The 23315-nt window shown below is 41.5% G+C and overlaps 1 long non-coding RNA gene across 1 annotated transcript; it reads right to left on the bottom strand.

The window, feature by feature from the left end:
- Positions 1-3967: 3967 nt before the first annotated feature.
- Positions 3968-8382, bottom strand: LOC144315239 (uncharacterized). Its single transcript, XR_013380986.1, has 3 exons — positions 7962-8382; positions 6776-6925; positions 3968-4288 (listed from the first exon to the last, which is right to left on the bottom strand). It is a non-coding gene; the product is annotated as an uncharacterized LOC144315239 (long non-coding RNA).
- Between the last annotated feature and the right edge of the window lie 14933 nt (positions 8383-23315).

The raw sequence follows: 23315 nt of genomic DNA, 5'->3' as shown, positions 1-23315 counted from the left end.
CCCATCTTGTCTGTCCCTGTCAGAAGCTCATTGTCCAGTCCCTTATCTCTGCAGCAAGTGGCAGCTGTAGCAATAATTACAAACAAAGAAAACCCTCATCAGCATCAGTTTTGAGGTCTGAATGTGGTGCATGCTCAGAGAGGTTGAAGAAAGGCAGCTTTCTAGGTGGGAGTCAGTCATACAGTCACGATTACTCACTAACCCAGGGCTGTGCATTTGAGGCAGCCCATGCGTGCTCCCATCTACCTTCCTAGAAATGGCCTTCAAGGCTGGTTCTGCCCCCTATGGTTGAGCAGCAAGGGCCAGCTCTGCCCTCAAGTAGGATGTTTCCTCCTGGCTATCTACTATAATCTTGCCCCTCCAGGGTCAAGAGAAGGAAAGGTAAGGTAAAGTTGCTTAGGAAAGGTAAGAGCATTGGAGCAGATGGTAGCCCAGGCACGGTGGCTTCTGTGAACACCAGCCCTCTAAGCAGAGCCATGCAGTACAGCTCTTCCTCTTCAAAAGACCCCCCCCCCCGCCCGCCCCGCCTGTCCTACAGCATCCCATCTGCCCAGAGTTGAATCCTGGCTCAGATTTGCAGTCAACTGACTGATGTAAGTGCCACTAAATGCTGGGAAGAGTAATAGGCCCTTTCATGGTTAGGCCTCATAGCAGCCTTCCAAGGGGAGTATTTTCCTTTTAAAAATGCAGAAATTCAAACTCAGATTACCTAATGACTTGCCTAAAATCACAAAGCAAAGTGGAAGACACGGGGCTTCTGATTCCTAATTCAGCGTCCTGCCACTCTGCAAAAGCCACCTCCTTCTTTGAAACCCTGAATGGTGCCAGCTACCCCTTCTGAGTCCCTCAGCATGGAACAAGGCAGGACGATGAAGAGCAAGGTGTGGTCAGTGCCTCCTGTCTGTCAGACGTGTGGTATAAACATTTTCCTCTGCAGAGCCCCCTTGGTGACGGATAGAAGTCGGCAGTGTTCTGGAGGCCACACGTGGTGGTTAAGAGCATGGGCTCATACCAGATGGCTGGGCTTAAAACCCCCTGCACTGCTAGGCACTACCTGTGTCATATCAGACAAAATAGTTGCTTCTCTAGACCTCAGTTCCCTCACCTAGAAAATGGGATTATAATAGCACCAGCTCACAGAGTTTGTTTGGGCTTTGAGTTAATTTGTGCAAAGCACTTAAAACAGTCGTTAGCACTTAGTAAATGCTCTGTGTAAAAGCTCTACCAATAACAACAATTGATATTGTTGTTGTGAATACCAATTACGTTTGATATTTAATATTACATCCAAACAAGGCAAAATCATTGACATTCCTATTTTATGCCCGAAAAAAAAAAAGAAAATCTGAAGCCAAGCCACCAGGAGCTGCTCTATCCTCAGGGTCTGGGGCCACATCACCTACGCAGAGTGCCCTCTCCTGGGAGGTACTGAGGTGTTGGGACTGGGCCTTCCAGGAACATGTTTCTCTGGCTGGGGAGTTGAGCCTGGTTTGGCCTTCTTCCTACTGCCAGGCTCTGCTCTCAAGCACCCATCTATCCTGGGAACACTCAGGCTGTCATTGTGGCATAAAGGCTGCACAAAGTACACAGCAAGCCACCCAGAGGCCTGGCCTGCCAGCAGCTACTTGCTGCCTCGCATGCGAGATGGACAAGGCCTGCTTCTTGGCCTGTATCTCAGCGCCAAAGAAAGGTTTCTGACGAGGCCTGGAGCTTGTTCCTGCCTCCCTGACAGGGAGGACACTGGCTTCCTTCCTGAGTCTTTCACTTTCTTCTTACTCTTCCCTCTCTTAGTAGGATCTGGGTGGGCCTTCACCCAAATAGTTGTCTAAAGAGCTGCTTCTACTTTTCATTCTGCCGAGTCTTCTCTCCTGGTAGGCAGAAGCACGTGACGTGGATGTCACTGTGATGGAGCATATGGCATGTGTGATGGTGGCAGTGGGACTATTGAGAGAACATACCCACCTCCTGGTAAAGCTAGTGATGGCGGAGGACAGGAATTGTGTAAGGGCTCAGGGCATTTCCCAGACTATGGACAGCAGATTTCAGGAGGCTCCTGGAAAAGTGAACATATGATGTGTTCTAGTTATGTGCTCCTAGCTCTTGTAGTATATGGATTCTCAAACCTCTGTGGTCTACCACAGTAGAAGTTTATTTCCTATGCCCGCAAGGGCTCACCCAGGAACCCAGGCCAGCAAAGGCACGGCCCCTTTAACATGCGGCTTCTAAAGACAGCTGGAGTGGAGACATCCAACCCACAGATGGGGCAGGGGGGCTGTGGAGAGGCAGGAAGGAGGATTTGGGGGGTGAGCCCTGTAATCGGGAACACGTCACTTCTGCCTGCATGCTGTCGGCCAGAACCCCACCACAAGTTTCCTCATCTTAAGTGAGCTGGAAACACAGTCTCTGCTGGAAAGTCCTTCCCAGCAACAATCCCACACCATGGCCTGGAAACATGACTGGTGCAATCAACCCAACGGGAATGCCCGCTGGAGGCATTCTAGAATGAAATTCTTCTAATGAGATCTCTGCTGCTCCTGAGGTAGAAGGAGAGTAGGAAGGATCTAAAAAGGACACCTTAATGAACATGAATGGTAAATAAATAGGCTAAAGCAGCTGCCCAGGAAACTCTGTTAAGCTGGGCTCAGTTACTTGCTGGCTGTGTGACCTTGGCGAAATTACCCAATCAGTCTATGTCTTAGTTTTTCCACCTGTTAAATGGGTAAAATAACAACAGCTGCCTCATAGGACTATTGAGGGGTTTAAATAAAATTCAATCTATTCTTGGTACTCGGCCTGACACCTATGAAATGTCTGATAACTGTTAGCTACTGCTCTTGCTGCTCCTACTAGTACATGGCTGATCTACCAATAGTCTATCAAGCATCATGGCAATCAGAGAAAAGTCTAGAAGACAAAACTAAACAAATATACCCCAGTTTTGAAAATCAAAGAAGTGAATTTTCTCAATGCTGTCCATGCCATGCAAAATTTCGAACTATGCAACTATTCAGCAAACATAATTATATACCCATCAGTGTCAGGCTCTGTTCTGGACCCTGGCTTAGGGGATGGGAGGTGAGGAGGGACTTCTTGGGGGATATTTTACATTCGAGATGCTTATTTGGCACCCAAGAAGAGACTGCGGCAGCTAGTTGGGTTCATGAATCTGGAGATAAGGAAGAAGCCATGTTGGAGAGGTACGTGCCCAAGAATGCTGAAATTAGCAAGGGACTAAGGTAACGGGAAAAGAGAGGAAGTCCAAGGACAGCTGGAGTGGATCCCAATGTTGAGATGCGGAGAAGAGAAAGAGGAAGCAGCACAGGAAGACTAAAAGGGAATAGCCAGCAAGGTCAGAGGACAACCAGGATAAGGTCCCAGAGGCTAGTGAAGATGAGATTTCAAGCAAGAGGATGGGATTGACTGTGTCAACTCCAGCTGAAAGGTGTAGGAAGATAAAGACCAAGGGATGACCACTGGAACCATTGGTTTAAAGGATCATCACTTTCTTGGAAAGAAAGTGATAATGATTAGGATTCAAGATAGGTTTTGCCAGATGAAGCACATTCTTTTATTTATAAAATGTCCCTGGACAGTTCCATAGTTTGCCCAGATTTCAACATGGTGTTTGGGGAAAAAAAATTTTTTTTGAACACAATGGCAAAATAAAGGCTTATGACGCAGGTTTAAATTTATAACTGGCCTATTCTACTCTCTCCTTTTGGCCTGTTCAAAATGTTATCAAGGACTCGAATAAAAGCATTATTGCAATGGCGGCCTCATTTGCAGATGTTACAAAGCTCGGCAGGATAGAAATCTACTGAAGGAACCCAGAGGGTCCCACAGGCCTAGGTAAGTGGGTAGAGCGAACAAAATGGCATTTAACAGGAACGAATGGGAATTCCTGTGCTTTGGTAGCAAGAACTGGATATATAAATGTCAGATGGGGGAACCAGTGGTTAGCCACAGTAAATAAGAAAATGACCTCACACTTTATGATGATAATGAGTTCTGCGTGAACCAGCATAGTGATATGTTATGGAAAACTATTCTCATCCCAGGCAGCAATAACAGAAGAGTGGTATCCACAATAATTAATTATCTTATATGCTGGTTAATCCACACAGTAATTTATTCCATCTGGCATCATGTTTAAAGAAGGTAATTGACATAGTAGGGTGCATAGAAAGGAGAAGAGCAGGATCCATGAAAACCACCGGAATCTGCTGTTTTCCGGCATTCATGTCCTGCGTGCCCCAGTGGTTCTCCACACTGCTCCCACAGTGGTTTCCTTTCAAAATAAATAGGATCACATCACTCACTTATTTAAAGCCTTCAGTGCTCTTTTCTCCTATTGCCTAAGAAATGAAACTCAAGACTTTCCATATTCTAATTCTGTGTCTGTAGCAGCATTTTCCTCTACACTCCCAGTGGGCTCAATATTCTGGCCATACTGTTCCCTGAACTTACCAAGTTGATTCTTACTTAGTACTTTTGTTCATAGATATAGTGCCCTCCTGCGGGCTCTCAAAGCACCTCTTTTCGCCCTGTGTTTTTCTTGCCTTTCCGTACTATGTCTTAGTTACCACTTAAAGACTTAAGCAACCTGAGGTCAGAGCCAGTGTTGCTTGTTTCATTCTTATTTTCCTATTTAGGGTGGATCTTGCCACGAAACAGGTGCTCAGTAAATCCTGGTTAAATGAATGAATGAATGAATGAATGAATGAATGGAGGGGTAAATGAATCAGTGTTAGTTCCTCTGCATAGAATGCCCTTCCTTCCCATTTGTCCATGTGGCAAATTGCCTTCTTCCTCTAAAGCACCAGCTCAGGCATCAGGAATTCTGAGAGCCCTTCCTGCTGCTGCAGATCTTTCCCTTCTTTCCACTTCCTGCAGTGCTTGGCACTCAGGACACTGTGCTTATTTGCCCACCTGGTTATTCTGTTTTATTCATCTTGGTATGCCCAGGACAGTGACTGGTCACATACCTGCATCTGGTGTCATGTTCTTGTAAGGAATGACTAAGACAACCAAGAATGTATAGCCCAGAGAAAAGGGGAAATATGGTTCTTTTATCAAAAGAAAAAAGTAGATGGCCCTTTAGCTTGGTGTTGTGGTAACTCACATCAATGAGCAATGGGTATGGATAGCCTCTACAGTCTCTTCCAACCCTGAGACTTTGCACCTCTGAGCTCTAATATTCAACAGAATTGCTGTATTACTTAACTGATAGTCTTGCTTCCATACTAAGTAGCCCTGGGGAAGAGCTTGGAAGAGGTGTGGTCCCCTTTGTTACAGATGGATTGTGGATGAGAATAAGTAAGATGCTCATCCTCTGAAGCAACTTCTGAGGGGCAGTTTCTAATCTTCCCTGTGCCAGTGGGAAGAAGGCTTCCCTGGTGTATCAAATTCCACTGGGTTGGGGGTGAGGGGAGCCACTCTTCACACTCTGCCCCAGTGGGCTCTTGGCTTTGGCTCTCTCCAAAGCCACTGTGACCCAGGGAGCCCTGGCCACCACTCCACAACTTCTGTCTCCTTGCATTTGGGATATAGAGATTCAATCTTGTGCCAATGCCACAATTCATTCTGTTTCAGAACAGGTCTGAAATCTTATAGCGGGTGATTAGTGTGGGTGGAGAAAAGTCAAGGCAAAAACTGGATATCCCTGTGGCCATCAGCTTTGTGGCCACTTTGGCCCTAGGGTATCAGTGGAAGACACAGTAGGAGGCCAGAGGGGATATATCCACAGAACCACTCTGCCAGTATTCTGTAGGCAAGAGAATAGCTTTCCAGGAAATATGTGGGTCAGCATAGCAAGAGCCTTCCCTCCTCTCAACTTTCAGGACATTCATATTCAGAGGACAAGCAGCTTGTCCTTGGGGGCCTGATTTCCTAGAAAATACTTGCAGACAATGGTTACATGAACCTGCTTCGGTCTACTCAGGTCTATAGGTCTAGACTCTTGGGTGTGGGGCAAGAACCAGACAGGCCATCAGAGAGCATTTCTAGGTTTGTTTCTTGAGAGTAGGCATGATAAGATAGCAGAACTCAGGTTTTCTGTTCCATTTATCTTATTAAAGAAACAGTTTGTAACTGCCATTCTCACCTTTACAACCACCTGAGAAGGTACTTGACAGTTTCAGAGTCACTCTGAAATGTTGGCCTTACTTGACTCTCCCTACCTGTTCTCCTAATATCCTGTCTCTCCTACTATGCTGTCTCTACTTAATCCCATGTCAGAATATCAGAAAACAGTTCAACTCTGGAACGCCTGGGGTGGCTCAGCGGTTGAGCATCTGCCTTCAGCTCAGGACATGATCCCAGGGCCCAGGGATGGAGTCCCGTATCACATTCCTTGCGGGGAGCCTGTTTCTCCCTCTGCCTGTGTCTCTGCCTCTCTCTGTGTCTCTCATGAATAAATAAATAACATCTTAAAAAGAAAAGGAAATAAAATAGTTCAACTCACAAGAAACTAGTAAAATTCTTAAACTAATTTCCCTTCTTTGTCTTTGGAGTGGAATTCGGGACTCTACTGGCCCATAAAACTTGTAGCAGTACTTGCTTCTGGCCTGTCCAGCTCAGCAACAAGGTCCTGGATCCCTTGGACAAGGATTGGTCCAATCCTGCCATGAACTGGACTGGCCCTGGCCCATGTGAAGGCAGGGAATAGTGCCCTCCTCTCTTACTTCCAGGTAGTAGCTATTTTAGGGAGAGATATTGATCTGATGGGCTATTTTTGAACAGCAGTTGACAACAGTGTGTAATACTAAGCACTTACCTGGAAGTTCCTTGGACTTTTAAAAACAACATGTGATTATTGTAGCATGGTCCTGTCACGCAGGATCCATTCAATAAACATAAGGCAGATACCTTTTGAAATTGTTCTGTCAACAAGAATTTAAGGAACACTGAGCACCAGTTCTAGACACTGAGGGAGAAAGAAAGAAGAAGAATGGTAAGTTTCTGTCCTCAACGTCCTGCAGTCTGGTGGTCAAAAGATTTATCTATTTGGAGAGTGACCCACCAAATGACAATCTGTGACTAGGACACATCTGTGTAGTGCATCCTCTCAGGTCTGAGGGCTTAGAGATGTCCACTCTCCAAGTTGGCTAGGGTTCTACCCATGGTGTCCTTGGGCCATCTGCGGTAACTCTGCAGGGGCCATGACTTTATCTCACGTAAGGAGACAGCTGCGTCCATCCCTGGATGTTAAAGTCCAATTCTCTCTGCTCTAATTTGGCTGGAAAATGCTTTATAAATATTTGAGATGGTGTCATAGGGGAACATTACAGAGAATATGTTACGCTTTTTAATTTTGGCAGTGAGCATGATGAAGGTAATGGGGTGGGAATTGCTATAATGAGTGTTTTTGATGTTTTGCAAGTGAGGAAATCATTGAGGAAAGAAGCCTGCCAAGGGTCATGCAGAGGAATGCATTGCTGGATCTACACTAGAAAGCCCTCTCTTTCAGAGCTCTCTGCTGCCTCCACACTAGTCCATTCTGAAAATCATGGCATGACTAGACCAACAGACATGCCTCATCTCTTGGTGGATCTCTTAGCTGCCCCAGACAGATGGGGACATCAGACCTTCAACTTCCCATTCATGAGCGGACTGGCAGTGTGTGTGTGTGACCTTTTTAGCTGACCTCTGGGTGATCACCCTAGTGTCTGTCAATCATGCTTTATTTGCTCTTCCTTCTAGTTCTGGACTCCCTGGAAGAAGGTAGACAAGTATCTGTGATGTCACTCTGATTGTTTTGTTTTGTTTTTTTGCTATTTTGCAAGATGCTATTGTTCTGGCCTTGAGTTAATCTCCCTGGTTCCTGGCACAATTTATGTATTTATGTAGATGACCAATCTTTCCAATCATATCTCTGGGTTCCCCTTTTCCCTGGTCCATCTTGACCACATACAGGTGGATACAAGCCATATGGGACAGCCTTCTTCCCCTCCTCTTCTCACCTTACCCTTCTTGCCAGATTTCTGTGGGATAGAAATGGAGAAATTCATGGTTGTTCTGGTCTGCAAATTCTCTGGTTGTCTTTCCTCTTTTTGAAGTTGTCCACCCCGCAATGCCCATGTATAAGTAGACATCTCTGACTCACTTGGAGACTGCTTTTGAGCTCTTCTGTCTTATACTCCATGGAGTAAGGGAAACAATCTCTCTGGTTGGCCATCCTAACTCCTGCACCTAGCTCAGCACAGGTAGGCTCCAGGCCCTCATAACTATTTACTGAGTTAAATGATAAGTAATCTTGCCCTCAGAGATTCCCACTTCTACCAAACCAGCAGAATACTGCTTGCCTATTCCACAAGTTCAAAAAAGTGAGGTCTAGATGCTCTCTCCTGACTCCCTTCCTCTGCCCCCCACATCCTTCCAGTCCAAAAGGAATTCTAGTCTGATCCCATTTGCAGAATAAATCTCTGCTATAGGTAGAATTTCCTTTGAGGTCATAAGGAAGAATTCTAACATCAGCTAAAAATAAGGTTTTCAAGGTCCTTTGTGATTTCAGTGTTTTGTCCTTTATACTTGTCTCTCATTTTTGGATCTGAAAATCTCATTCTTTCATCTCTTGCTAAGACTGGCATTTTTCAGATAAATTGATTGCAGGGGTGTATGGGGTTGGGATGAGGCTTGAGGGAAGGTAATTTTAAAATGGTCTCTGGCTCCTCCTTGATTTTTGAGTGTCTTTGATGTCTCATCTGATAGAGTTGGAGTGTTTTTCCCAAGTGTCATTAGTCTTTCCCCAGTTCTAAACATGTCAAATGGCAATAGGTAAAGAGCTGAGGAATGAAAGTGGGCGGGTGAATGTAGACACCCAGCCCAGCAGATGCAGGCTTAAGCATGCCTGCCGGAACAAGAGCAGGGGAGTGACAGCTCCCTGCAGCCCACAGCCCCACTGTGCCTGCCACCCAACCTCGTCTTTGTCCTCCCCAGCCATCCCGATGGCATAGAAGACAACGCCTCTACTGCCAGCCTCTTGCTTCTCTGATTCACTAAAGAATGTTTGGCTCGATAAATATTCACCCAGTGATTATAGGATTAACTACAACCCGCAGGAAGGTAAGCCTTTAAACAAAGGTTTTGCTTTGTTTTTTTTTTTTTTTGGAAGAAAATAAAATATAAAACAGACAGGCATATTATCCATTAATGGGAGCTTTAGGTTTAGAGCTCCATCAATTCAGTTATTAGCAAGGATTTCCTTGTTCCAGGAGGTAATCAAGTTCAAATGTCACACCCACATCCCTCCTCTTCACCAGGCTTCACCTTTGATTGCAGTTGCCATGGCAATGAGATTGTTGTGAGAAAGCTAGAAAATGGTGGTGCTTGTACTTGGAAAATGAGATGTTTATGAAAATTCACATTTTCCTTTCCCCCCTTTTCTCTCCATGGAAAGAAAGAAGGAATGGGAAGAAGAAAAATAATCACATGTTGTTTCCACATCTGTTCTCTGCCAGGCATGAGGCTGGATGCTTAACACATATACTGTGTTAAATGTGTGTGTGTGTGTGTGTGTGTAATGCCTTTTTTATCATTATGAACTGTAACTCTCCTACCAAAGAATGCACAAAACAAAAGTGGTCGGCTCCATGATTTCTTATAAAGCAAACATCCATGTAAAATCAAGAAATAGACACTGTCAGAACTCCAGAAGTAGCTCTTGCGACCCTCTCAATTCTTCCTCCTCCTCTTCAAAGAAAAAAACAACTATCATTACTTTTATAGAAGTTGCTTTTTTTTTAGTTTTACCACCTAAGCATTAATCTTTAAAAATTATAATTTTTTTAACTTCATATATAATATATGTTCTTTTTGTGTCTGACTTCTTTTGCTCAAGGTTCATAAGCTCCATTCATATTATTATTTGTGGCTGTAGTTGTGCATGTTCACATTTTTATGCTGCTTCATTGTATCAATGGAACCCAATTTATTTACCATTTTATTAATGGTGGACTTCTATGTTATTTCCACTTTGAGGTGGTTGTAAGTAATGCTATGATGAATGATGAATATTCTTATTCTGCCTTTTGGTGCACATCTTCTGTGGGTATTAACTTAGAAGCAGAACTCATAGGTCATAATGTACTTTGTGTAGATAATGCCAAACAATGGTCCTAAGTACCGTACCCCAGCAGCACTGTATGAATTTCTGTTTCTCCATATCCTCATCAATATTTAATATTCTCAGTCTTTTCAATTTTAGCCATTCTGGTGGATGTGTAGTGGTCAATCAATGATTGTCATTTGGATATTCTTTTTTATGATGTGATTGTTCAAATCCCACACTTCTATCAGGTTGTTTTTTCTTACTGATTTGTGATAGAGTGTCACATAATTCATATACAAATAGGTGGTCTGTTTTATGTATCGCAAATATACTGTGTGGCTTATCTTTCCACCCTCTTAATGTTGTCTTTTGGTGAAACAGATATTAATTTTAATATGGCCTAATTTATTAATGAATGCTTTCCTTGATAGTTACTGTTCTTTGTGTCCTGGTTAAGAAGTCTTTCCTTTATCCCAGCATCATAACAGTATTCTCCCATATGGTCTCTAGAGGGTTTGTTGTTTTATCTTTCATATTTAGATCTAATTTATATCAGAAATTAATTTTTTAAGATTTATTTTTTTATTTATCTATGATAGACACACACAGAGAGAGAGAGAGAGAGAGAGGCAGAGACACAGGCAGAGGGAGAAGCAGGCTCCATGCCGAACAGACTCGATTCTGGGACTCCAGGATCGCTCCCTGGGCCAAAGGCAGGCGCGAAACCGCTAAGCCACCCAGGGATCCCCCAGAAATTAATTTTTATGATGGTGTTAGACAGGGGTTAAATTATTGTTGCTGTTGTTTATATGGACATGCAAAATGTCTTAGCACATTTAATGGAAAAACCAAATGTGCCTCAATGCTCCACAGGATCATCTTCATAATAAGTTAAGTGTCCATATAGGGGCATTTTTTTTTTCATTTTCATTGGTCTGTTTCACCATCTTTTTCCAGCTTTACCATGTACATTTCTGTACAAAGACTTGAAAGTCTTTATATCCAGGACAGCAAACCCTCTCACTTTGCTCTTCTTCTTCAAGAATGTCTTGGTTGTTGTTAGCCCTTTGTATAACCATAAGAATACTAGAATTAGCTAATCAGTTTCTGCAGAAGAAAAAAAAGCTGTTATTTATTTATTTATTTATTTATTTATTTATTTATTATTTTGGAAGTGGGGAGATTGTTTGAATCTATAGATCAATTTTCAGGGAAATGACATCTTTATAATGTTGTTTCTAATTGCCATCATGATTTTTTCTTTGATTTTTTAAACATATGAGTATTTTCTAGTTATCGCTTTACCGGAGAAACACCTTGAGTTACTTAAATTGGTCAAAATTTATTGAGACTTGCTTTAGGGAGCAAGGGGGAAGGAAGTGAGGAAGAAAAGAAAGAGGTTGAGAGGGAAAGAAGGAAGGAAAGAATGAAACAAAGACAGTAAGAATTACTGGGCCTGTTTAGAGGCCCAGAGAAATAAACTGGAAGATACAACTGCTTAACCTGGGAGCATTTAGTAATTTCTGACAGATTAGGGAGAAACTAGGAGCCTCAACTAAGGGAATGGATTGCAGTCTGGGGCTTCCCAAGGTGAAGAGGGCCAGTGGTGAATCCTCTCACTGTTGAGATGCTGAAGAAATAAGATGAATCAGACATAGACGAGCCAGCCACTTTAGCTTAACATCATCCCAACTGCCTGGTGGGAGCAAAGATATATCCTATCTAAAGGAAGAATACATTTCTATAAACGTTTTGCACGTATAATTATTGACACATAATAAAAAAACAGGCATGCTAAGCAAGACAATATAAACAAAACAGCAGAAACAAAGAAAAATAAATTCACATTTTTCTTTCAGTTTTGCTCTGTATATTTTGAGGCTATGTTAGCACAGCCTCATATAAAATTAGAGTTGTTGCATTTTCCTGGTGAATTCGACTTTATCATTATGCAGTAAGTGTCTCTTGATTGAAAATAGTGCCTTTGTCTTAAATTCTTCTTTGTGTAGTTGATATAGCTCTCTCAGTTTTCTTTTGGTTATTATTTGGTATATCTTTTCTACTCTATTACTTTCAATCTTTCTGTATCATTCCATTTTAGATGTGTGTCTATTATAAGAAGTATGTGATTACTATTTTTATAAATCCTATCTAGGAATCTTTTTTATTTTTATTTTTTTTATTGTTTTTAAGATTCTATTTATTTATTCATGAGAGACACAGAGAGAGAGAGGCAGAGACACAGGCAGAGGGAGAAGTAGGCTCCAGGCAAGGAGCCCGATGCGGGACTCCATCCCGGGTCTCCAAGATCACGCCCTGGGCAGAAGGCAGGTGCTAAACCACTGCGCTACCCAGGGATCCCCTCTTTTTTTTTTAATTGGGACACATTTACCTTTAGTATATGTTTGGGTTTAAATCTCCCATCTTAGCATTTTCTATATCTCTCATGTATTCTTTTTCACTTTTCTTTCCTTGTTTTGGCTTCCTTTATATTGATGAGTCTTTATTATTCCATTTTTCCCATTTACTTACTTGGAAATTAGATTTAAAAATAATTCTAATACATGTTAACTGCACTGATTCTCTTTCCTACAGAATATACCATTATTATCATATATTTTGATGATCTGTATTTTAAACCTTCCATACTTGATTATTGTTATTTAAATGGATGATATTTATTTATATTTAACCACATATTTATACTCTCATTGCTTTTCATTCTTTGATCTCTAGTTTTCCATCTGAAATCATATTCCTTTTGTCTGAAGAACACTCTTTAGTATTTCCTTCAAATGTGAATGTGCTGGTGACCATTCTTAGTTTTTCTTAATATGCATTTTGAGTCTTAAAAATTTTATTATTAATATTTTTTCCTTGGATATAACATTCTAGATGGGCAGTTATTTTCAAATTTCAGCCTTAAAAGTTTCATTCTACTACCTCCTGGCTTTGATTAGTTTGTTGGAAAGTCACAAGTTTTATTGCTGTCTTTCATCAAGTTTGGAAAATGCTCAGCTACTTTCTCTTTAGACACTGTTTATATCCTTTACCCCTTTTACTTTCCTTTTGGCACTCTACCTACAAGTATATTACATCTCCTCAATGAATCATCTGTATCTCTTACTATCTTTTTCATATTTCCTGCCATTTTCCTTTCCATACTCATTCTATCTATTGTCTTCTGACCCATCTTCCAACTCACAAATTCGCCTTCTGATTGGGTCTTATTAACCACTAAAGTCATTCAGTAACCTAATGCAAAATTAAATTTTTAAATTTTTTATCATTATGTATATTTTTAATTTTATAATTTATTTTTGTCTCTTTGGTATTGTTTCTAGGTCTCTGTATAAATCCTCAATCATTTCTCTTATTTCCTTGAGAAAATAATAGCATGTGTTATATATCTTCTGTTTGCCTCTCCAGCTATATCTTCATCCTACTCCAGCCTGCTGTACCCAGAAGCCTGATATGCATGGATTATATCAATGGATTTTCTTGTCCTTTGGCTTCTAGCTGTGTTTGGTTAATGGGAAGTACCAAAAGACCAGAGGGAAGAAGGAGAGGGACATTGGGTATTTTTACCTGGTCTCTCTCTGCAGGATCACTGTGGGCAGTCCACACCCCCTGACCATAGACTCAGCTTCAAGATTCTGATAGCTCTTTTTTCCCAAGCCTAGAGGTGGTGAAGGCTTTTCCTTGTTTATACCCCCAGGGTGCTGGATCATCTCTATTATTGCCCCCACTTCTGTAAACTATTTCTTTCTGAAATTCTTTCCCAGATTATCATAATTTGTGACATCTGCTTCTGGTTGGAAACTTAACTGATACTAGATATCTATATCAGACATTGTTTTTAAAAACATTTTTGATTATTTGAATATTTAGATCCAACATGAATCCATTTCTAGTGTACTTTGTTTTTGCTGTTTTGTTGTTTATAGTATCTTGCTTAGCATGCCTGTTTTTTATTATGTGTCAATAATTATATGTGCAAAATGTTTATAGAAATGTATTCTTAAGAAACTTATAAGAAACTTCAGGGCACTCTAGTTAGTGGCAGTATTTACTAGGTCCCTAACAACCTCAATAGGTCCTCAGTTCTTCAGCTTGAAGAATTTACTTGAATAATATTCTTTAAGATTAATCAAAATCAGAATGCGTATTGTACAAATATCTTGGTTATTACACTAGGTGATTTGTTATATTGCTTCTTGCACTTTATTTTGTGGCAATATTTAATACTATTAATAAGTATTAATATTATATTTTAAAATATCTGCTGTATTTCTACCTTATTAATCTCTACTTATTTTATTATTTAAAAACTTTATTTTTCATATAGCTCCCTGGGCATATTGACAGTGAGCTCTCACTTTCTCTTTTTAGAACCCTCACATATTTTTATTTTTTTTCATCCTCATTATGTTTCTTTGATGTACTCCATAGCATGGAGCTCCGTTTATTAATGTGTTACATTTCTTATTAGTGGAATTGGAACCTACATTTCTTTATATCTTCATTTATTCCACATTTTAACTAATTCCTCATATTCATGTCCTGGAATCATTCCTCTGATTCCTGAGAGTAAAACCCTTCTTTCAGCAAAAAGGAGAAGTTCTCTTGCTGATTATTCCAGATGCTGAAGCAATAGTTAGTCCTGTCCTCCCTGTCACCAATTCTGGGGGTCACTGTCAATCTTCTTGACTTGGTGTAAAAAATCCTTGCTTTTCTTAGTTTTCTGACTGACAATAATGGCAGTACCTATTTCAGTGCCTGTCACCAGTGGTTTGAAGAAGCAACAAGAACATGATGAGAGTGGATGATTTTTGCAACTTCTTTGCATCTATTTGGTTTCATTGCTTTATTTTCTTTTAACTTATAACCCTCAAGAGATAATAGAAAAGGTCATTAGCCCAGAATCTGACAGTTTAGAAACCAGTAACTCTGTAGATTGATGTCCATTCCATTGGTTTACTTCTTGTAGAAGATTGAACTTTCCAAAAATGACCCCAGCTATATTTCTTACCTTACATGCTATTTCAGCACCTTGCAAGTTTCCCATCAAGAAGTAAAATCTATCTTCTCCCCCCTCAACCCTGTGTGTGTCATGTGACTACCTCCATGAGTAGACATGGTGGAAGTGACACTAACTTCTGAGGTTAGGTTATAGAAGACAACCCATAATTTGAAAACTCTGAGTTGACTTGTGAGAAGCCTACCTACCCTGAAAGTATATGCTGTAAAGGCCATGTGGAGATACCAGATGGAGATAGACATGCCCAAGGAACTCCAGCTCTTTCAGCCCCCAAAACACTTGTGGTTTTATCCCACCCAAGTAACAGATGTGTGAGTAAGTAAACCTTAAGAAGATCCAATTTCCATGGCACCTGCCTGGCTCAGTCAGTTGAGTGTCTGCCTTCTGCTCAGGTCATGATCTCAAGGTCCTGGGATCAAGCCCCACACTGGGATCCCTGCTCAGCAGGGAGTTTGCTTCTCCCTCTGCCTCTGCCCCTCCCCCTGCTTGTGCTCTCTCGTGTCTCTCAAATAAATAGAAATTAAAAAAAAAAAGAAAGATCCAATTTCCATCCTTTGAGCAGCCCTAGCTGGCACAGGGTGGATCAAAAGGTTTCCCCCATATCTTTCCCAAATTGGAGATAAATGAACAACAACAACAACAAAAATGTTATCGTTCTAAGTCACTAGGTTTTGAAGGGGTTTGTCCTGTCATAGGAACATATAGGCAGAACATTTCTCATCACCAAAGTTCAGACACAGAGCTCTGATTTCATGCCTTTTTTTAATCAAAAGGTAGAAATTTGAGATTCTAGATGTGCCCTTGGATGGCAGATTAGAATGGAAAGTAAGAAAGTTTTAAACTCTTTGTGTTGAGGCTTCTGTGTGAGAATAACACAGGAGATGCTTTTCTAGAGCCTTTTGGAGGCTGGAGAAAGAAAGAGAATTAAAGTAGACCAGAAGTAAGAGAAGCATGTGACAGACTATTCCTAATTCCTCCAAACCAGATGGCAAGAGATTACCATTCTTTTCTTGTGTTGTATTATCACAGTCCCAATTCACCAATAAAGTGTTCACTGATGTAGAGAAAAACAGAGGACTTTACTTTTCCTGGTGCATGATTCTTCCCATTGAGAAAGAAGACCTATCCCTCTTTTCTCATTTGCCACTTCCTAACCTAGGGCATCAGGCCTCAGTAATCAGAAAAGTGAGTGACTGTCCATGGTGCTGGCCTAGGGATTGCTGTGTCTTTTATTTATTTATTTATTTTTCATCCTTAGTTTATTTTTATTAATTTTTTGTATATTTTTTTTATTGGAGGTCAATTTCCCAACATATAGTATAACACCCAGTGCTCATCCCATTAAGTGCCGGCTCAGTGCCTGTCACCCAGTCACCCCATCCCCCTGTCCACCTCCCCTTCCACTACCCCTTGTCTTTTAAATGCCTCCTGCTCTTGAAAAGCTTTGTACCTTCACAGAGACTCACATCTAGGATTCCCCATTTACAGTGACAAAGGCATCCTAGGTCTTTAGACGATCTAGGATTTGTCACTAAATTTCATATATTTGTTATAGGATGTGACATAAAGAACAATCAAAAATAAAAACCACCATTTTTTCATGTCTTTATTTTAATACCATAGAGATGTGTGTGTGTGTGTGTGTGTGTATGTGTGTGTGTGTTTTGTATGTGTGTTTATTCTTCTCAAAAGCAAAGACTAAAAAAGGCCTCTGAGAAGGTTTGAGGAATTTTACTCATTGACGAGGTAGCATTCTTTATCCTGAACTCTCAAGTATGCTTAAGAGAATTTTCTTCTGTGTGTTCCTTTGAATATCTTTGTTCACTGTTACTGGATGTGGGCATAGGTATCCCATGTGCCACTGTCCTGGAAAAGGAAGGCTGGGAACTCTTGGATTAGGGAGTAGGACCAGAGTCTGAGGCATACAGTTGGAGGGTCAGTTGGTCTATTTTGTTCTTACCTCCCTTATATCTTCTTTTCCTCTTATATCCTCTCTTTCCATGTCCTTTTATTGCTTTTCAAGACCATGTCCTGCCATGGAAGTGGAGGTAAGAAGATAATGTCAACTATAAGGTCCTGAGAGGGCAGGAGGATGAAGTTGTACCTCCCATTATGCTCGACAGTTGCCCAGGTGACAGCTGTGGTGAGGTTGCGAGTGAAAGTACTGTGTCTGATGCCATACCTGGGTTCAAATCTACCCTCCAATGTTTGATTGCTGTATAACCTTAAACAAGTCATAGAGTCACTTTTTTTCTCATATGTAGAAAGGTAACATGTGGAGCACTGTTGTGAGGATTAAATGAGATGTTGTATTAAAAAGAATTTTGCAAACTATGAACACTCTACTAATGAAAGGTTACCCTTTCTTGGCAGGGCCCCAAGGAGACATAAAAGGTGGTGAAGGGGAGAATCTAGGGGCTCCTGAAGTCTTCAGCAATAAGGGGACAGATGAGAAGAGAGAAATCTCCAGAGGCAAAGGTGCCTGGACCAGAGTTCCTGTCAGCTGGGTCTCATGGTGGGAGAGGAAAGGCTTATCTGGAGGTGTGCATATGTGCAAACTGAGGCAGCACACACAGCTAAGAGCCGAGAGGAGAGAGCAGTTGAATTATAGTAGCCATATGCCTAGCACTGGCTAAATTGCCAGGCACTGTGCTGAGGCTTTACACCCTCATTTAATTCCCACCTAAGCCAAGTGCTGCTATTATCTTCATTTTAAAGAGAGGAGAATGAAGCTCTGATAGGTATAAGAAATTTGTAAAAGTCTTATGGCCAGCCATTGACAGAATACGGATTCAAATCTAGATTTTTCAGACTCCAAAGCACTAACCAGCAAGGTTGAGATAAGGTTTTGTTTTTGTTTTAATGGATTTTTATAATAAGAAAGAGAGTTGGAAAACCTACTATGAAGAAGTCACCAAAGCAAAGGGTTTGAAGAACAAGGGTGAGCAAACCAGAATGGATGGAGAGACAAGTCAGAAGGTCTGGGTGAGCAGAGGCATATACCACCTCTCGGTGCAATGGCCCAGGGTGGGGGCTGGATGAATTCAAAGGGCTGTGGACAGAGCAACCTCTTGCAGCTTGTTCTTATGTGAGGACCAAAAAGACTTCATCTTGGGTCCAACTGTGGCTCTTGTTCTTTTCTTTTCCTTGTTATTAACAGAAAAAGTGAATGGTATGGACAGCACTCACCAATGTATATTCCATAGAACATGACCTCTGTAAGACGTTATTGGATATGACTCAGAAAGAAGGGTCAATTAAATTCACTTCAATATAATGCATTTATTGAACACCCACTACAAGGCTGTGAACTACAAATTCAACCATGAGCAATGCAGGCCGAGTCTCTCAGAGCTTAGAGACTGACAGTCAAGTAATTTTGGGAAATATCACACTGAAGTGCTGTAGGGTTCTTTACTGCAAACATTTCAGCACTTTATTTTGCTAACAGGCTTTGTGACTTTCTGAGAGTGGGTTGAAAATACAAGGATCCCCCAAAATATATGGCCACAGAATCATACTTCATTTGCAATAAGGTCTCTTCTTGCTGCCATGGGGCTGCTATTCTGCAACACAAGCTTGGGGGAGATATGGGAGAAGATAGAAAATGCCAAGCACCACTTCCATTCATTTCACCACAGTGTTAGTAGTGTGCCCAAAGGGAGGGTGGGTAACATTTAAGCCCCAAACATGGCACCCAGGTCATGCGAGTATGTGGGAGAGTTGCCCCATTCATGGATACCAGAAATGGCGGCTGTCTCTCTACACTGAACTCTGATGAAGTCAGGGCTACCCAGAAATTGCTGTGGTTGAGTCCAAGAGGGCGAGCAATTCTCCAAACAGAATTGAGAGGCTCCCTGGGCCACTGATGTGGCAGGAGAGGGAAGCTTAGGATATGGTGACTGGGGAGGAGAAAGTCCTTTCCTCCTAGGCCATAAGGGAGAGGGGTTAGGATTTCTTGTCAGTCTTGTGGCAGGACCTAGGTGGCAGCTGTACCAACGTGGGTGGGAGGGTACGGCATGTCCAGCTTTGTGGATATAAACAGAAGCGTTTGCTTGAGCCAGCCATGGGGTTTTGTATGCCAGCATCAAAGTTTATCACTCAGGCAAACAAGCTAGAGGAAAAGAGCTGACAAATGGCTAGCATTTTGTTTTTCCTTCTCCAGGAAGACATTTTGGTCTTGGTTACCCTCTGGGTTTTTCCTCTCTCTCTCTGATCTCTCGCTCTCACGCAATGTTCCCTGCATAGGCATTACATAACAGCCGGGACTGCAGGGAACACCTATACAAGAGGGCATGACAGTTAGACAATGGGCAGGCAGAGGCTGCCCTGAGAAAATGGAGTCATTCATGAGCTGTGTGAGAGGCGGCTCTGTTCCCAGCTTGGCTCACTGGTAAATGAAGTGTGCTGGAGACAAAGAGGGGAACTTTACACTTGTCCAATTTTCCCACAGTGGCAGGCTCACAGGAAAACAAGGCACTAGTTGGCTTAGAGGAGAAAAGGCAACCATATCCATAGACTTTGCTTTCTCTCCCAGATCGCCGGCCTGTGCCAAAACCACAGAAAAATCTCCCAGTGAGGGAACAGCGAGGCTAACTGGGGGTGAGCCTAACCGCCAGAAGCCAGAGAGTACATATGGATCCACCTTCTGCTTCTTTCTGTTTTCCTCACTGCTTTATGAGGTTTTCATTCCTGAATCAGCTTATATTTTACTTCTGTAGTTGCTTGCTCTAAGACAGAAATGATAAGGTCTTCTCTAAGTGTAGGGTGCGAAGCAGAATCAGGGCGCTTGTTCCTCCACAGAGGCACCCGCTAACCTGTTCCTAGATGCTCTTTAGCCTGAGAACAGAATGGTCGTTGTTCCAGCAGGAAAGTACTTACCTGCTGGTCTAAGGGCTCTTCACATGGGAATGTGTACTGCAACTGGATGTATATTGTTGTCTTGACTTATAAACCACAAATGCTGAAAAAAAATTTTTTAAGATTTTATTAATTTATTCATGAGAGACACAGACAGGGATGCAAAGACATAGGCAGAGGGAGAGAAGCAGGATCCATGTGGAGAGCCTGGTGCAGGACTCAATCCCAGACCCCTGGGATCAATGACCTGAACCAAAGGCAGATACTCAACAACTGAGTCACCCAGTTGCCCCCACAAATGCTGAAATTTAACCAAAAAGTTACGAGTGTCCTGTCTTGTTTTATATAAGACTACATTTCATGCCAAGAAGCTACCTGTATTGTAACAAACAACTTTATATATTTTTAAATGTCCAAACACCAGAAAAGACTTACTTATCTTGGTACAAAGTTCTTATCCAACTTATCTATTTAAAGAGAGTTTGGGGACACCTGGGTGGCACAGTTGGTTAAGTGTCTGACTCTTGGTTTTGGCTCAGGTCATGATCTCAGAGTAGTGAGATCGAGCCCCACATTGGGCTTTACTTTTAGTAGGCAGTCTGGATGAGATTCTCTCTCCCTCTGCCCCACCCACTCATGCTCTCTCTTTCTCTCTCTAAAATAAATAAATATTTTTTAAAAAAGAAAAAGAATAAAGAGGTTTTGGAGTCCATTGTAGAATGATTTGACCCATGGCACAATAGCTACCACTAGCAATTCTATCATAATCATCAGGTACAGAGTAGATCCTGCTGTGGAATAAGTTTTAATACTGTAAGGTATAAGGATCCCTCTTCATCTACGCTGGAATGCTGTCTTCATACCCAGTAGTAGAGGATTCCAATGGAAAAAGAAGAGAAGGGAGTCAAGAGATGTAAAATACTTCCTGAATGATAAGAGGGTATTGATGTGATCCAGTCTGGGATAAGTGTGCAGGTAAAACAGATCTGGGTGTGTCAGCTCAGCCTCATACACGAAGGCTCTATCCTTCTGAGTACCAAGACTGTGATTGGAGCAGCTGGCAGCTGAAGAAGAAATCAAGGGTTAAATGCTCTGGAATCAGACAGATGGGCCAGGATCCTAATTTCAAAACGCTATAGCTGTGTGACCTTGAAGAAGTTACTTTACTTTTGTTTCCTCAACTGAATTAATCACAATGGCCACCATTTGTAGGAAAATGGGCAGAGACAGACAGGCTGCAGGCTGTAGGATATCCCCTCTCTGAGGCCATTCTTGGCAGAAGAGGTCCTGCTTACAGTCCTGAGCACCCTCATAAGACAGGTGACAATTTTTTGAAAAAACTCCTCACTGACCTGGGTAAATGTCATACAGACCAACATTGTTTTATACTGTGGAGCCTGAAAACCAATGCACAATCAATATGTTGTGGTTTGATATTCCACTGGCTTTAATTATATTCTTTAAAGAGAAACATTTAACATCTTCTCATTTATGCCTCAAGTATAAAAATATGACTTCCACCAAATCCATGTGCTTCTACTTCAGTTTGAGAGGACCAAAAGTCTATCACTTGCAGATGGTCTGAGAATAGGTACTAGCCAATGTTTTTTGAGCATTTATTGTGTCCCAGGTGCCATGCTAGACTTGTTACCCATGGTACTTGCAACGGAGTGAGGGACAGAGAGATAAAGTGGGTTTAGTGCCTCCTCTTTGAGAATGAAGCCTGGGAGTCTAGGGGAGCATGCCTACTCAGAACAGCAGTGGCTGGGGAAGAGTTTCCAGAGGAGATGATACTTAAGTTGAAAGTTGAAGAATATGTTAGGCTGGTGAAGGATGGAGTACACCCAGGCAGAAGGAGTAGAGCACGCAGAAAGAGCATGGAAGGCAAGAGAGCCTGCATATTTGATAAATTGCAATAGCTCCCCATGGTTGGGGTGTTGGAAGAGTTGATGAGATGGGATGTGGTGAGTAGAAACCAAGATGCAGAAAGGGGCCAGATCTGTACAATATTCATAATTAGCCCCGAGATGTCATTTTCCCCTTAACTATGCTTTCAATAGAGATATTTACTGTTCCAAACATTTACTGATATTTTAATCCTCCAGACAGAATGATAAAGCAGAGAAAGCCAATGGATGGTTCCCTATATGTTTTCACATCAGCAGTCCCTACAATTACCTTTTTCTTTCCAGTTGAAAAAGAGTCTTCAGGCAATGAAGTTTATGCTTCTGTAACTATATTCTCCCTACTGACCTCTGAAACTCATCTTTGTTAAAAAAAAAAAAAAAAAAGCTACTTTTCATCAAGTTGATCTAGATTATTCATCTACTAGTCTCTTGACCACAGGTACTTTTCAGAAAGACTCACCTTAAAAAAAAAAAAAAAAAAGAAAGACTCACCTTTTAAGCTTAATGATAGCTGCCATTGTTGGACTATTATTAAATGCCTGGCACTGTGCTAAGTGCTTTTGAACTATTCGTATTCAATCCTCACGGCAAATCAATGAGGAAGGTAGTTTTATTATTTCTATCTTATGAGTAAGAAAAACAAGACTTCATAAAGTAACAGCTTATAGGGCAACCCGGGTGGCTCAGCTGTTTAGCGTCGCCTTCAGCCCAGGGCCTGATCCTGGGGACCCGGGATCGAGTCCCACGTCGGGCTCCCTGCATGGAGCCTACTTCTCCCTCTGCCTGTGTCTCTGCCTCTCTCTCTCTCTCTCTCTTTCTCTCTCTCTTTCTGGGTGTGTGTGTGTCTCATGAATAAATAAATAAAATCTTTAAAAAAAAAAAGTAACAGCTTATAAATGGCAGAACTGGAATCCAGTCTGTTTGATCCAACATCTCTACTCACCAGTTCACTGTACTGCTATTTTAAGATACTTTTGAGAACAACTTAAAACAAGATATGTGGGAGTTGTTTCTCAGTGGGTAGCCACATTTTTAAGTCAGAAAAGAAATTTTTCTTTTCAGAAAGAAGGCAGCAAAGCAGTGGACAACCAGTGAATGTTCCAAGAAGTGATAGGGAAGGTCTGAGATCAGCAAAGAACCTCTCTCCACCGAGTGAAAGCCTGAGTTAAGATACCTCTGAGAAATTTTAATGCCAATTTTCCATAAAACCCCCATTCTCTAAAGTACGGATGTTAGAATAGTGTATCAATATTGTTTATTAATTATAACAATGTACTACACTCTTCTAAGATGTTATCAAAAGGGAAACTGAATGAGATGTACATGGGAACTCTGCACTATATTTTCAATATTTCTACAAATCCAAAACTGTTGTAAAAAATAAAGTTTATTTTTAAAGAAGCAAAACAACTTGTCCTGCAAAGCCACATACATATTCCAGAAGACTTCTTATTCTTAG

This window comes from Canis aureus, chromosome 6 (genome assembly GCF_053574225.1).
Source record: "Canis aureus isolate CA01 chromosome 6, VMU_Caureus_v.1.0, whole genome shotgun sequence".
Lineage (NCBI taxonomy): Eukaryota > Metazoa > Chordata > Mammalia > Carnivora > Canidae > Canis > Canis aureus.
Note: the sequence above shows the minus strand (reverse complement) of the source record. Positions and strands in the feature narration are given on the sequence as shown.